We start from the raw sequence: 6,151 nt of genomic DNA on the forward strand, positions 1-6,151 counted from the left end.
AATCGAGTTCGTTTGCTGAAGCACAAAGGGCAACCAGACAAGGACGGGGAGGTTTGGACTTTCCTTGTGCAGGACAGTGATCCAGCTGAGGCAGTGCAGGAGTCTCATCCCTTGACAGAAATCCTGGTGCTGAAATGAGATTCCGCACCCTACACACCCACAGGAGCTGGGATTCCTCTGGTTCAGTTCAGAAGTGCAAAAGGAGTTGCCTGCATGTGAGCTCTTGCTCTGAGTCCTCAGTCCTTCACCTTGGAGGCAGTTGCTCACACACAGACACTGTGTAATGTCCAAGGTGCCTGGGCTGCTCCTGATGTGTGCCAGTGTTTGTAAACCGTGTGGGAAATACCTGAGATAGACACCTCCTTCCTGGGTATCAGCTGAGGGCCAGAGAAGGGATAGCACCGGCTGTCTGATGAGTTCACTCGCAGCTGCAAGAGCAGCACAGGGCCTTCAGGAGAGCCATGCCCTAGGAGTGTCCGTGTTGCTACGTCAACTCCAGGATCCACGATCGCTCTAATGTCTGTGTGCCACCTTCTGCACACTGATACCATAGATGAGCTGCGGGCCTGTGCTCCTGTTTGGACCATAGGGACACAGTTGAATGGCTTCCACAACTGCTCTGTAACGGAAGGGGAATACAGAGTCTTTACAATGGTTGGGCGAGGAGTCAAAGAAGGGTGCATGCCCTCTGTGAGAGTGCACTGAGCTCTGCCTGGGGATGGAAGAGCAGGTCAGAGCTAATGGAAATGGCAAACAGAGGATTCCCGCAGTGTCTGTTCCTGGCTTCTTGATCATGGAGAGCAAGTGGAAGGTGCCCTCTCCAGACAGATGGGAGCCTGATGTTGTCAGGCCATTGTCCCCTTTGGGAGCATTTTTCACTCCAGTATCTGCTGCAGGGACAGCACAGCAGGGCATGTGCCATCCAGCAGATCCGTGGAGAGCACAGATGGCAGCTTCTTGACCAAGCCATGGAGGAACCAAAGAGGAGAAGTTCTCTGCTGGATCTCATACTGTCCGCCAATGAAGGTCTGGTGGGAACAGTGAAGGTCAAAGGGGCATGAGGCCAATTACAAGATGCAAATGGATCTCTTTTTATTTAATTAATTATTTATTTGTTTATTTATTTATACTTAGGCCGTAAGCTGAAAAGATGTTCAAAAATGTCAATAAAATTGAGACAAAGAATTGAAAACAAAGATCAAAATCAATGAAAATGTGTTTACCCTTCTCAACATGAGAAATTCTCATGAGTCTTCTTCCATTTTAAGTTGTTAATACGAATCTTTCAGTTGATTTGATTTTTTTTATTGTTTTTTTTATTTTCTTTTTCTGAAACTATGATGTTTTTCCAGAATTATGTTTGCTGGACACAGATGCCTTCAGGTTCAGGGACACAGACTGTGGTGCCAGTGCCAGTGCCCTGTGACTAAATCCCGGCGTCACCGCTGCTCTTCCCTGCTGCCTATTTGATGTCCCTGAACCTCCAGGTGTCTCCAGCTCTCCTAAATAAATGGCTGTGGTTAAGGGCATGTTTTCAGCAGGCCATTTAGACACACGCTCCTGCCACAGCCTGCCAGATTTCCCCATCCCTTGCTATTTGTTCAGTCAGATACCTCCCAATTATCTGTCTGATTTCTGACTTTTAGAGGGATGACTCAAATTTGCTCCATCTCGCCAAAGTCTGATGGACTGTGTTGTCAGCTCCTTCACCGTGATTCTATCTAGCCCTTCCTGTCTTTTTTTTCTCTTTCTTTTTCTTTTTCTGTCGTTTTCTTCTCCATTTCCTTTTCCTTTTTCTCTTTATCTTCCTTTTTTTTTCTCTTTCATCTTTCTCTTTCTCTTTCTTTCTCTCTTTTTAATTTTTCATACCTTAAAAAGCATGAATTATGAAAGATGTTCATTAATGTCAGTAAAAGTGAAAAAATGAGCTGAAGACAAAGATAGAAATCAATAAGAATGTGTTAGCCAGTCTCAATGTGTGAAATACTCACGAGTCTTGTTTAGTTTTAAGTTGATACCTCCCAAATCCCTGGCTGATCTATCCCAGGGAGATTACTGGAATTTGCTCCATTCCTCAAAAGTCTGTTGTTAGATCCTTCACCGTGATTCTATCTATCCCATCCTATCTGTTTCTAACTCATTTCTTGTGCAAATATTCCCTATGAAAGATAAACATCAATAGAAGCAGCTTGGACATGGCATGCAGTTGATCACTGTTTTACTGTTCATTCAATTGCATCACCTTTCCTTCTGTTTGTTGGCCATAAATAAAGAGAATTCTTTCTTTTTCTGTGTGCAGCTGGTTCTCTGTGGAAAGCCAGTGGGAATTGGTGCAAAGACGGTTTAGCACTGTGCGGGTGACAACAGAGGAGAAGAGTGATGTGAGGAAAAGTGATGCAAGTACCATGGGGCCAATGTGAGTAGAAATGTGGTGGGGATGTTGAGGAGCTTTGTCAACACATTAACAGAACAGAAGTCATTGGGACATCCTGGATCACTATCAGTTGCTCAGTGCTGCTTTAATGACTTGTTTTAACCCAACTATAAATAAATAGACTATAAGTGTCTGCTGGATTCTTCCTCCTTAAGCTCTCTCTAGATATCTCTCCATTTTGCTGAACAAGTTCTGAAAACCTGGAGAACAGGAAGGCACAAGGAACAAGATGCTCGTTAGGTTATAATGGGCCCCAGGGCGCATTTGATGCCGAATCGATCAATCTCCAGTGCAGAGTGAAGTTTTCACAGAGTACTCAGCAAGACAAAGGCAGAAGTAACAATGAAGATTCTTGGAGTATTAATGGGCCCACTGAGGGCCATTAGCAAGCAAGCTTCCCAAAGCACTAGTTAGAGCCGATAATTGGAAGCCATGACTCCAGTCAGGCAAAGGCACTGGCATGGTGGCTCTGATGCTAAGAAAATCCTTCTTTGTCTTAAGAAGCAAACAAGACAAGCCCGATTCCCAGACCCTTGGCAGGGAGATCCTGTCCCTCATGTTGGCTCTGGGCCCTTCCTGGGGCAGTGGGATGGAGGTCTGTATGATGTTAAATGAAAGACATGGGGACAGAAGATCCCAGGCTCTGCATGTGGTGCAAGGATGCTGTCAAGTTCATGTCCCGTGTGTGCCCTGTGTCTCATCACAGGATGTGGGATGTGAGAAGGGCCCAGTCTGAACAAGCAGTCAATCCCAATGAAACTCTGAACTTCAGATCTCTCAGTTCCAGTGCCCTCCTGTGCACACTCTGCCATAGTTTGATGTCCTTTCTATTCTGCATTGCCCAGAAATGCACCTAGTGCTCCAGGTGATGCTGGAGCAGCGCAGAGCAGAGGGTGACAATCCTTTCCCTTACCCAGATAGCAATAAATTGCTTGATGCACTTTAGGGGACCGTTGGCCTTCCTGGCTGTCTGGACACACTGCTGACTCACATTCAATTTGATGCTGACCAGGACCCTCAATCCTTTTCAGTCAGACCACCCTCCAATTTCCCATATCCAGTCAGTGTTTATGTCCAGGGTAGCCCCTACCGAGATGCCCAATCAGGCACTTGTTCTTGTTATGCTTTATGCACTTGGTGCTTAGTACCAACTGGTACCCACTTCTCTGTCTAGTCCACATCTCTCTGCAAGTCCTCTCCACCCTCAGTGGAGGAAACAGCACATCCACATCTGGTCTCATCAGCAAACTTGCTCAGAACATCTTCTAGTCCTGCATGCAAGTCATCCACAAAAACATGAAAGAGAAGTGGCCCTAAAATGGAGCCCTGGGGAACCCTGACAATGACCATCTACCTGCCCAATGAAACACAATGACTATAGTCTGTTTGGCCTGACATACTGGCCAACTGTTTACCCACCACATTCTGTTTCTTTCTAGCCGTATGCAGAGCATTCTGCCCAGAAGGGTGCTGTGAGTAGTCTCAAAAACTCTAATGAATCCTCTGGGATAACATCAGCTGGCTTCCCTTGGTCAGCTAAATGGATAATCATGTCATAAAAAGATCAGAAGTTAAACAGGACCTTCCCCTCGGGAACTTGAGATGGCTGCAACCAATGACAGAATTGTCCTTCAGCTGTTTTTTTCACCATCATTTTCTCCAGAATTTTACCAGGCACTGGAGTGAGACTGACAGGTCCATAGTTGCCTGTGTCATCTTTCTTGCTCTTCCTTACCATAAGACTACATTTGCCAGCTTCCCATCAACTGGTATGACCCTAGGCTTATTTAGATGCAATTGAAATGAGAGCCCAGAGCATACTAAGGTGTCATCATTGCAAGAACGTAGATGAGCCATAGCTTTGCAGTGCCTTGAATTCTAGAGTATGCCACAGATGGAGCATAGAGAAAGACTGGCCTCATCTGTTGTTAAGCAGAATAACACTACATGATACATGGGGACTGTGTCTCTGCTCTGCTCTGCTCTGCTCACAGGGGAAAGGTGCAGGGGGTTGCTCTCATGTCAGTGCTCATATCTGAGGTGTGCGGTCAAAGAGGAGAGACCAGGCTCTTTTCAGCAGTGTGTGGAGACAAGACAAGGGGAAATGGACAGAAACTGGAGCATAGGAAGTTCTGCACGAATGTGTGCAAGAACATCTTTACAGTGAGGGTGACGGAGCCCTGGAACAGGCTGCCCAAGGGGTTGGGGAGTCCCTTTCTCCGGAGATATTCCAGACCCTCCTGGACGCCTACCTGTGTGCCTACCTGGTGTTCCGCAGGGGTCTGTGCTGAGGCCTGTCCTCCTCAGTATCTTTATCGATGACCTGGATAAGGGCATTGAGTGCATCCTGTGTAAGTTTGTAAATTACACCAAATTGGCTGGGAGTGTGGATCTCCCTGAAGTTAGCAAGGCCCTACTGAGGGATCTAGACAGGCTGGAGAGCTAGGCTGAAGCCAATGGGATGAGGTTAACCATGACCAAATGCCACGTCCTGAACTTTGGGACCTGGAATGGACTGCCCAGGGGGGTGGTGGATTCACCGACCCTGGAAGCGTTCAAGGAATGATTGGATGTTGTGTTGAGGGACATGGTTTAGTGGGAGCTATTGGTGATAGGTGAACAGCTGGACTGGATGATCTTTTAGGTCTTTTCCAGTCTTGGTGATTCTATGATTCTATGACGTCCTGTCATTGTATGAGTGCCCTCTTTGAGCAAACACTCTCTGAGAGGCCTCACCACATGTCAGGAATTAGTCACTGATCACTAGAAATCTGGTGTTAAATTCAACAGATTTCAAAGCTCATTCATGATACTGTTGTCTTTCAGGAGCTGTTGACCATGATGATGCAGGGAAATCTCAGGGGAGACGAGTGGGAAGGATAAAAATGACATCCTCTACTGCTCAGCTAGGTTGGGCTCATGGCACACAGGGAGCTCATAAAAGTGGGCAGAGATGTAGAGAGACAGCTGTGCCCAGAAGAAGCTCTTGTGCACAGCACAGCCTGCAGGTGACAGAAGGAGAGGAGAGAAATTGGATTGAGATTACAAGATATGTACTGTGTGAGCGGGCTGTGAGCTCTATGAAGGAGCATTGCTCACAGACCACGACACGGTAAGTCTCATGCAGTAGGCAATGCAGCTGCTTTTAATAGAGGGTTAACAAAATATGCGACATTCCATAGCAGATTGGCTGCAGGTAATGCATGCTTCTATACTTTGGAAAAAGCCTTCTGGTCCATCTGAGGGCTTCTGTGCTGCAGCTAAAGAGCTGGGGGGGGGGGGGGGGGGGGGGAAAGGGAGCTGCATGTCCCAGAACGGCTGCAGGCTGTGCAGCCGGGGCTGCAGGCGGGTGCCCAGGGCTGTCCTGCAGAGCAGGGTCCATGCTGTGCCCCAGGGGCTGTGTGCTGGGTATGGGACTCAGCTGCCTGCCAAGGTCAGCATGCAGCCTGCCTGGGCAGCTGCCCAGGGGTAGGAGCCCCCTGGCAGGACTTCTGCCACCACATCTGCTGCCTGGGGCAAGGGAACACAGCTCCACTGCACAACAGTATGTTTGTGAGGGTGCTTTGCTTGAGGAGAGTCAAGGCAGGGGGTTTGCTTTTCCTGTTCTGGGGGAATCTTAATTTTCAGTAGACTTGAATAATTCACTTAATCTGCAAACAGGCAGTTTTTATTGGATTCACACTGAATGGCACAGAGGCTGTTTTTGGGACTCTAAGA

The sequence above is a fragment of the Coturnix japonica genome, chromosome W (assembly GCF_054131305.1).
Source record: "Coturnix japonica strain WE chromosome W, WE-NBRP24, whole genome shotgun sequence".
Taxonomy (NCBI): domain Eukaryota; kingdom Metazoa; phylum Chordata; class Aves; order Galliformes; family Phasianidae; genus Coturnix; species Coturnix japonica.